The sequence below is a fragment of the Neofelis nebulosa genome, chromosome Y (genome assembly GCF_028018385.1).
Source record: "Neofelis nebulosa isolate mNeoNeb1 chromosome Y, mNeoNeb1.pri, whole genome shotgun sequence".
NCBI classification, from domain to species: domain Eukaryota; kingdom Metazoa; phylum Chordata; class Mammalia; order Carnivora; family Felidae; genus Neofelis; species Neofelis nebulosa.
Genome location: NC_080801.1, coordinates 1,910,645 through 1,920,897, shown reverse-complemented (window position 1 = coordinate 1,920,897; position 10,253 = coordinate 1,910,645).

The window sequence follows — 10,253 nt, the reverse complement described above, 5'->3', positions numbered from 1 at the left end:
AGTAGAAAGGTTATGTGAGCAAATCATGGCAGAAAACTTTCCTAAACTGTGGAAAGATACAGACATCAAAATCCAGGAAGCACAGAGGACTCCCATTAGATTCAACAAAAACCGACCATGAACAAGCCATATCATAGTCAAATTCACAAAATACTCAGGCAAGGAGAGAATAATGAAAGCAGCAAGGGGGAAAAAAAAAGTCGCTAAACTACAAGGGAAGACAGATCAGGTTTGCAGCACACCTATCCACAGAATCTTGGCAGGCCACAAAGGAGTGGCGGAATATATTCAGTTGGCTGAATTGAATATGGCTGAAGTAGTAAAATACACAGCCAGGAATTCTTTACCCAGCAAGGTTGTCATTCAAAAATAGAAGGAGAGAAAAAAAGTTTCCCATACAAACAAAAATTAAAGGAGTTTGTGACCAGTAAACCAGCCCTGCAAGAAATCTTAAGGGTGAGTCTCTGAGGGGAGAAAAGATGAAAATTATATATACATACATATAAAATACAATATATAACATAATATATAATATAACACAATGTAATAATCTTATATGAATAATATAATGTAATGTAATGTAATATAGTATAATTAATATAACATAATATAACATAACATAACATAACATAACATAACTTAACATAACATAACAATAATATAATATAATATAATATAATATAATATAATATAATATAATATAATATAATATAATATAATATAATATAAATGCAAAAATATGTATACATATACAATATATGTATATGTATGTATATAATATATTTACTATATATATGTGTGTATATATATATACACACACATATTTATATATATATGTATATATATATATACACATATACATATATATATACATATATATACACATATATATATATATATATATATATATATATATATATATATATATATGTGTGTGTGTGTGTGTGTGTGTGTGTGTGTGTATACCAAAAGGAACAAAAGACTAGAAAGGACCATAGAACACCAGATACTCCAACTCTACAAGCATCATAATGGCAATAAATGCATATCTTTCAGTACTCACTGTAAACACACAATGGACTCAATGCTCCAATCAAAAGATATGATGGATAAGAAAACAAGATCTATCTATATGTTACTTACAAAGGACCCCCTTTAGACCGAAAGATATCTTAAGATTTAAAATAAGGAGGTGGAGAAGGCAGGAATAGCCATACGTCTATCAGACAATCTACACTTCAAAATAAAGACTGTATCAAGAGATGCAGAAGGGCATTATATCATAATCAAGGAGTCTATCCACCAAGAAGACCTAAAAATTGTAAACATTTATGTGCCAAATGTGGGACCATCCAAATATATAAATCAATTAAAAACAAACATAAAGAAACGAATCAACAGTAATACCACAATAGGAGGAGTCTTTAACACCCCACTAGCAGCAATGGACAGATCATCTAATCAAAAAATCAACACAGAAACAAAGGCTCTGAATGACACACTGGACCAGATGGACTTCACAGATATATTCAGAATATCTCATCCTAAAGCATCAGAAAATACATTCTTGTCCAGTGCACATGGAATATTCTCCAGAATAGACCATATACTGGGAAACAAATCTGCCCTAAGTAAGTACAAAATGATCAAGATCATACCGTGCATATTCTCAGACCACAATGGTATGAAACTCAAATCAATCACAAGAAACAATTTGTAAAGGTAACACATTCTTGGAGACTGAAGAACATCCTACCAAAAATTGAATGGGCTAACACAGAAGGGAAAGAGGAAGTTAAGTATATGGAATTCAAAGAAAATGATAGCACCACAACCGAAAACATCTGCGATGCAGCAAAGGTGGTCATAAGAGGAACGTATATAGCAACGCAGGGCTTCCTAAAAAAGGAAGAAAGATCTCAGAGACACAACCTAACTTTATGCCTTAACGAGCTGGAAAACAACAGCAAATAAAACCCAAAAACACCAGAAGACAGGAAATGACAAACATTAGAGCAGAAATTAATGTTATCAAAACCAAAAACAAACAAACAAACAAAACAAAACAGTAGAACAGATCAATGAAACCAGAAGCTGGTTCTTTGAAAGAATTAACAAAATTGATAAACCACTAGTCAGTTTGATCAAGAAGAAAAAGGAAAGGAACCAAATAAGCAAAATCAAGAACGAAAGAGGTGAAATCACAACCAACACAACAGAAACACAAACAATAATAAGAGAATATTATGAACAATTATATGCCTCTAAAATGGACTATCTGGAAGAAACGGACAAATTCCTAGAAATATATACACTACCAAAGCTGAAACAGGAATAAATAGAAAATGTGAACAAACCCATAATCAGTAAGGAAATCGAATTAGTAATAAGAAAATCTGCCAAAAAAACACGATTCCAGGGCCAGATGGTTTTCCAGAGGAATTCTACCAAACACTTAAAGAAGAGTTAACACCTATTCTCTTGAAACTGTTCCAAAAAAAACAGAAATGGACAGAAAACTTCCAAACTCTTTCTATGAAGCCAGCATTACCTTGATTCCAAAACCAGACAGAGACTCCACTAACAAAGAGAACTATAGACCAAATTCCCTGATGAACATGGATGCAAAGTTCCTCAACAAGGTATTAGCCAACCCGATCCAACAATATTAAAAAAAAAAAAATTATTCACCACAACCAAGTGTGATTTATACCTGGGATGCAAGGCTGGTTCAATATCCACAAAATAATTAACGTGATTCATCACATCAATAAAAGAAAGGACAAGAACCATATGATCTTCTCAATAGGTGCAGAGAAAGCATTTGAATAAATACAGCAACGTTTCTTGATAAAAGCTCTCAAGAAAGTAGGGATAGAAGGAGCCTAACTCGAGATCATAAAAGCCATATTGAACGACCCAACGCTAATATCATCCTCAAGAGGGAAAAACTGAGAACTTTTCCCCTAAAGTCAGGTACAAGACAGAGATGTTCACTATCTCCACTATTATTCATCATAGAATTAACTGGAAGTCTTAGCCTCTGCAATCAGGCAACACAAAGAAATAAAAGGCATCCAAATCAGCCAGGAGGAGGTCAAACTTTCACTCTTCACAGATGACATGATACTCGATATGGAAAACCCAAAAGATTCTGGTCTTCTGGACCAGAGAGGGGAGGCATTCCTGACCAACTTCCAGATGAGAGAGAGGTAGGGCTCTCCTGACTGACTTCTGGGCGAGAGAGAGGGATTTTCCTGCCTGACTTCTGGATGAGAGATGGGAGGTTCTCCTGAATGACTTCTGAATGAGAGAGGGGAAGTTCTGCTGACTGACTTCTGGACCAGAGACTGGAGGTTCTGGTGACCAACTTCCAGATGAGAGAGAGGGGAGATTCTCCTGGCTGACATCTGGACCAGAGACCGGAGGTTCTGCTGACCGACTTCCGGATGAGTGACAGGGATTTTCCCCTGATTGACAAGATTCTCTCTGGATGAGAGAATGGAGGTTCTCCTGACTTACTTCTGGACCACAGAGTGGAGGCTCTCTTGGAGGAGAGACAGGGGTGATTGTCCTGACTGACTTCTAGGCGAGAGAGAGGGGAGGTTCTCCTGACTGATTTCTTGACCAGACAGGGGAGGTTCTCCTGTCTTACTTCTGGACAAGAGAGAGGAGAGGTTCTCCTGAATGACTTCTGGACCAGAGAGGGGAGGTTCTTGAACGAGAGAGAGGGGAGGTTCTCCTGAATGACTTCCCAACGAGAGAGAGGGGAGGTTCTCTAACTGACTTCTGGAGGAGAGAGGAGAGGGTCTGCTGACTGACTTCCGGACAAGAGAGGGGAGGTTCTCCTGACTGATTTCTTGACCAGACAGGGGAGGTTCTCCTGTCTTACTTCTGGACAAGAGAGACAAGAGGTTCTCCTGAATGACTTCTGGACCAGAGAGGGGAGGTTCTTGAATGAGAGAGAGGGGAGGTTCTCCTGAATGACTTCCCAACGAGAGAGAGGGGAGGTTCTCTAACTGACTTCTGGAGGAGAGAGGGGAGGGTCTGCTGACTGACTTCCGGACAAGAGAGGGGAGGTTCTCCTGACTGACTTCTGGATGAGAGAGGGGAGGTTCTCCTGAGTGACTTATGGACGAGAGACTGGAGCTTCTCCTGACTGACTTGTGGACCAGAGATGGGATGTTCTGCTGACCGACTTGCGGATGACAGAGTGGGGAGGTTCTCCTGAGTGACTTCTGGACGACAGAGGGGAGGCTCTCCTGACTGACTTCTGGACCAGAGAGTACAGGTTCTGCTGACAGTCTTCCAGATGAGAGAGAGGGAATATTCTCCTGACTGATTTCTGGACCAGTGCCGGGATGTTCTGCTGTCTTAATTCTGGACAGAGATGGGAGGGTTTCCTGACTGACTTCTGGATGAGAGAGGGGAGGTTCTCCTGATCGACTTCCAGATGTGAGAGAGGGGAGGTGGTCCTGAATGACTTCTGGATGAGAGAGGGGAGTTTCTGCTGACTGACTTTTGGATGAGAGAGAGGGGAGGTTTTCCTTACTGACTTCTGGACCAGAGAGAGGAGGGTCTTGAACAAGACGGAGGGGGGTTCTCCTGACTGACTTCTGCATGAGAGAGGGGAGGTTCTGCTGACCGACTTCTGGATGAGGGGGGGGTTTTCTGGCAGGAGACAGAGGGGTGATTCTCAGGACTGACTTCCAGGCGAGAGAGGGGGGACGTTCTCTTGACTGATTTCTGGACCAGACAGGGGAGGTTCCCCTGTCTTACTTCTGGACGAGAGGGAGGGGAGCTTCTTCTGAATGAATTCTGCGCCAGAGATGGGAGGTTCTCCTGACCAACTTCCAGATGAGAGAGAGAAGGGTGGTTCTCCAGACTGACTTCTGGATAAGAGAGAGTGGAGGTTTTCCTGCCTGACTTCTGGTTGAAAGATGGGAGATTCTCCTGACTGACATCTGGACCACAGAGTGGAGGTTCTGCTGACTGACTTCTGGATGAGAGAGAGGAGAGATTCTCCTGACTGACTTCTGGATGAGAGAGGGGAGGTTTTCCTGACTGACTTTTGGACGGGAGCAAGCGGAGGTTTTCCTGACTGGCTTCTCAACCAGAGAGTGGAGGTTCTTGAATGAGAGACACTGGAGGTTCTCCTGAATGATTTCTGGACGAGAGAGGGGAGGTTCTGCTGACCACAGTCCGGATGAGAGAGAGGGGAGGTTCTCCTGACTGACTTCTGGACGAGAGAGGGGAGGTTCTCCTGACTGACTTCTGGACGAGAGAGGGGAAGTTCTCCTGAGTGACTTCTGGGTGAGAGACTGGAGTTTCTCCTGACTGACTTCCGGGACAGAGAGTGGACAATCTTGATTGAGTGAGAGAGATGGGAGTTTCTCCTGACTGACTTCTGGACAAGAGAGTGGAAGTTCTCATGAATGACAGAGAAGGGAGGTTTTGCTGACTGACTTCTGGACAGCAGAGAGGAGAGGTTCTCCTGAGTGACTTCTGGACCAGAGAGGGGAGGTTCTTGAACAAGAGAGAGGGGAGGTTTTCCTGACTGACTTCTGGATGAGAGAGAGGGGAGGTTCTCTTGGCTGATTTCTGGACCAGACACGGAGGGTTCTCCTGTCTAACTTCGGGACGAGAGACAGGGTAGGTCTCCTGATTGATTTCTGGATCAGAGAGGGGAGGTTCTCCTGACTGACTTCTGGACGAGAGAGGGGAGGTTCTCCTGACTGACTTCTGGACGAGAGAGGGGAAGTTCTCCTGAGTGACTTCTGGGTGAGAGACTGGAGTTTCTCCTGACTGACTTCCGGGACAGAGAGTGGACAATCTTGATTGAGTGAGAGAGATGGGAGTTTCTCCTGACTGACTTCTGGACAAGAGAGTGGAAGTTCTCATGAATGACAGAGAAGGGAGGTTTTGCTGACTGACTTCTGGACAGGAGAGAGGAGAGGTTCTCCTGAGTGACTTCTGGACCAGAGAGGGGAGGTTCTTGAACAAGAGAGAGGGGAGGTTTTCCTGACTGACTTCTGGATGAGAGAGAGGGGAGGTTCTCTTGGCTGATTTCTGGACCAGACACGGAGGGTTCTCCTGTCTAACTTCTGGACGAGAGAGAGGGTAGGTCTCCTGATTGATTTCTGGATCAGAGAGGGGAGGTTCTCCTGACTGACTTCTGGATGAGAGAGGGGAGGTTCTCCTGACGGACTTCCGAATGAGAGACAGGGGAGTTTTCCCTGAATGACTTCTGGACCAGAGAGGGGAGGTTCCTGAACGAGAGAGAGGGGAAGTTCTCCTGAATGACTTTCGGACGAGAGAGAGGGGAGTTTCCCCCGACAGACTTCCAGATAAGAGACAGCGGAGGTTCTTCTGACTGACTTCCGACCAGAGAGTGGAGGTTCTCCTGACCGATGTAGGATGAGAGAGACAGGACATTTTCCTGACTGACTTCGAGGCGAGAGAGAGGGGAAGTTCTCCTGACTGATTTCCGGACCAGACAGAGAGTTTCTCCTGTCTTACTTGTGGATGAGGGAGAAGGGAGGTTCTCCTGAATGTCTTCTGGACCAGAGAGGGAAGGTTCTTGAATGAGAGAGAGGGGAGGCTCTCCTGAATGACCTGCAGACGAGAGAGAGGGAGGTTCTCCTGACTGACTTCTGGACCAGAGATTGGATGTTCTGCTGACCGACTTCCAGATGAGAGAGAGGGGAGGTTCTCCTGACTGACTTCTGGATGAGAGAGGGGAGGTACTCCTGACTGAATTCTGGATCAGAGAGTGGAGGTTCTCTTGCAGGGGAGAGAGGGGAGATTCTCCTGACTGACATCCAGGAGAGAGAGAGGGGAGGTTCTCCTGACTGATTTCTTGACCGGACAGGGGAGGTTCTCCTGTCTTACTTCTGGATGAGAGAGTGGGGAGTTTCTCCTGACTGACTTCTGGACCAGAGAGGGGAGGGTCTCCTGACCGACTTCCAGATGAGAGAGAGGGGAGCTTCTCCTGACTGACTTCCAGAGTTGAAACCAGGCAGGTGCTCCGCATGGCTATGTCAGCGCGAGGAAGCATCTTTACATTTGAAGGTGCTTGGGGAATGATGGCAACTGGGAAGTGCCAACTACCTCTTCTCAGGTGTAACAACAGTGGTTGTAGTATTTGCTCCTTTCAACTACAGGCTGACTTCACTGATAGCAGATTCAGACAAATTGTGCCCAGCCAGCTCCAGGGGGCTGGTGTGAGCAGGACTCTGTCAGGATGGTCAGCAGGTGTGAGCAGGTGACCCACTGGGATGGTCAGCAGTTCTGAGCAGGTGCCCTGACAGGATGGTCAGCAGGTAGCATGTTGCAAGGGCCTGGCAAGGACAGTGTAGGTGAGCAGTGTTCCGGGGATTATTGCCGGGGTCCTGTCTTTCAAATGGGATGGATGTTGCAACTGCTCACAGACACACCCCAAGGGGAATTACAGGGGATTTGGAAAAAGTTGTAGGGACTAGCAGTCCCAGAGGGTCTCAGGGACTGAGTGGACGGTCTGTCAGCCCAGGTCATGTGTCAATGCTTTCAGAAGGTCAGTACTTACTGGGGACACCCTGGTTCTGTGTTTAGAGGATGGGTCAGGGGCACAGTGGGAGATGTCAGCTGCAGATCAGAGGAGGGGGCTGGGCTGGAGAAAATCATGTGAGAATCACACATTCCTGTGCGGCTGAGGCCAGGGCCTGGGTGAGGTTCCAGAGCGATGGATGTCAGTGAGGATGTCACCCATGAGGGAGTGAGGCCCACCATCTGTCTCTCACTCCACTCTTCTCTCTGTTTCTCTCTCCACCCTGTCTCTCCATGTCTCTGTCTTCTGTCTCTCTCTCTCTCTCTCTTTTGTCTCCCTCTGTCTCTCCTCTCTCTCCCCTCTTCTGTCTCTGATGAATGCCATGGCTGCCAGCTGGGTAGAAGAGACTATGCCTTACCAGCAGGCTGAGGAGCAGCGGGAAGGACACTGGAGACTGTAGCCAGGGGAGGAGTGTTTCTGGAAGGAAGTCGGTGCTGGGAGGTCCAGCAAGGGTATGGAGGATGGCGGTTGGGTGTGGGCGGGTGGAGTCCTGAGGAGACCCTGGGGAGGTTCCCGGGCCAGCTGAGGGGTAGGAGCAGTTTGGAGTGGATGCAGCAGTGGATGACCTGAGAAGCTGGTCTGGCGCCCTCAGATGCCTCCAGAGTCTGTAGCTGGGGGAGCACTCGAGAGAAGTGGAAGGAGTTTTCAAAGGGAAGTACTGAAGCTGCATACAGGTGGATGCAGCCAAGAGGGGGGTTTAAATGTGTGTGTGTGTGTGTGTGTGTGTGTGTGTGTGTGTGTGTGTGTGTGTGAGAGAGAGAGAGAGAGAGAGAGAGAGAGAGAGAGAGAGAGAGAGAGAGAGAGAGAGAGAGAGAGAAGGGAAACAACAGAGTAACGACCTCTGAATGTCACTCTCCCACTAAGAAAAGATGGCCGAAATGGACAGAAGAAGCTTTTCCACAACTCTAGAAATTAATCAAAGTCTTCCAGGAACATAAGTTTTTCTGTGTTCTGATTTTCCGTTGTTGTTTCAAGGAAAAGGTGTTGAATTTTGTTAAGAATGGTGAGAATTCTGACTTTCCCCATATCGCTTCTGCTCTGCAACTCTGGTTGACCTTGAGCACCAGCAGTGCCACCCAAGGGGTGAACAGAGCCGGGGCTCGCCGAAACCTCCTCCTCAGACAACTGCCCTCACTATACGTGTCCTGCAGTTGCTTGGACGCCTCTGTCTATGAGGCTGTCTGTTTGCCTTGACTGGAGCTCACCTGGCGTGAAGTCAAGGAGGGGCAGGTGACAGACAGAGAGCCGGCCACTCAGTGATGGAGCACAAGAGCATTTCAGGTGGAGGGCACAGGTGCAGGCCCTGAGGCTGGAGTGAAGCTGGTTGGGAGCCCAGAAGGAAGATCGGGGGTGGGGCAGGTGGGGGAGTGCCAGAGAGGAGGGCTGGGGACCCTGGATCTCACCCCATGGGCACTGACGAATTCTGGCTGCGTTTTGAGTTGGGGAAACCGCTCTGAGGTGGGGTGTTACTTTGTCTTTGAGCCACGATTCCCGCTGGGAATAGAGACTGCCTCTTACATCCTCAAGACAGAATCCTGCCATCTGTCACAGGTCCTGTCGTAGGGGCATTTAGGGAAAGAAAGAAGGAAGGAAGGAAGGAAGGAAGGAAGGAAGGAAGGAAGGAAGGAAGGAAGGAAGGAAGGAAGGAAGGAAGGAAAGCTAGCCGGGTGGCCGAAGCTCACGCTGTTGCGCCTCTGCCCTTAGCATGCTGGAGGGGGTGCTCTGATTTGGGATTTGAGGCCTTTCCTGACTGTTTAGTTTAGCATCTGTGCCTCTTGGGCCTGACATGCTTCTAAATTCAATACCCTCTTCCTCTCATATTTTATGCCAAATTTCTTTACCTTGGAAATTCTAGATCCTTTCTTCAGGGAAAAAAAATGCATGTTTTTGATGCCATAAAATATAATTTGCGGGGAGTTACAGATAGCTTTTCCATTTAATCATTATTCATTTGATCAGTTTTCCATTTCTTCTATCAATTTTATACGACTGCGTTTCTCTCGGTTGTTAATTAGAGCCAGTTTGTATTCCAGGCATTCCTGGAGTCAGAACGCACAGGTTCGTTGTTTGCAAAGTTGAATGGGAATTGCCAGCCTGTGTGTGCCCCCAGCATGCCCCAGTATGCCCCAGTATGCACAGTACACTCTGCATTTGCACATTCTCAGAAGGCACCATATGTCCCCATATCTGGCTGGGGAAGCCGTTGGTGGCAGTGATGGTCCTCACATGGTGATGATCTCTTTACTGAGTCTGTTAAATAATGTAGTCACTGTTATTAATTCTCCGTCCATCTATGCAGGAGAAAATACCTGAACAGGCATATGGTTGACTTAAAAAAAATAATGTTTATTTATTTTTAGAGAGAGAAAGAGAGAGACAGAGCGTAAGTGGGCGGGGGCGCTAAGAGGGAAACACAGAATAGAAGCAGGACCCAGGCTCTGAGCTGTCAGCACAGAGCCTGACACGAAACTCAAACCCATAAACCATGAGATCATGACTTGAGCTGAAGTCAGACACTTAATCAAGCGAGTCACCCAGGCGCCCCCATACGGTTGACTTTTTAATGACTGCAAAATTCCTTTTTTTTTCTTTTAGGAAATTTACTGTCAAATTGGTTTCCATGCAACACCCAGTGATCATCCCAACAGGTGGTCTCCTCAATGCCCAT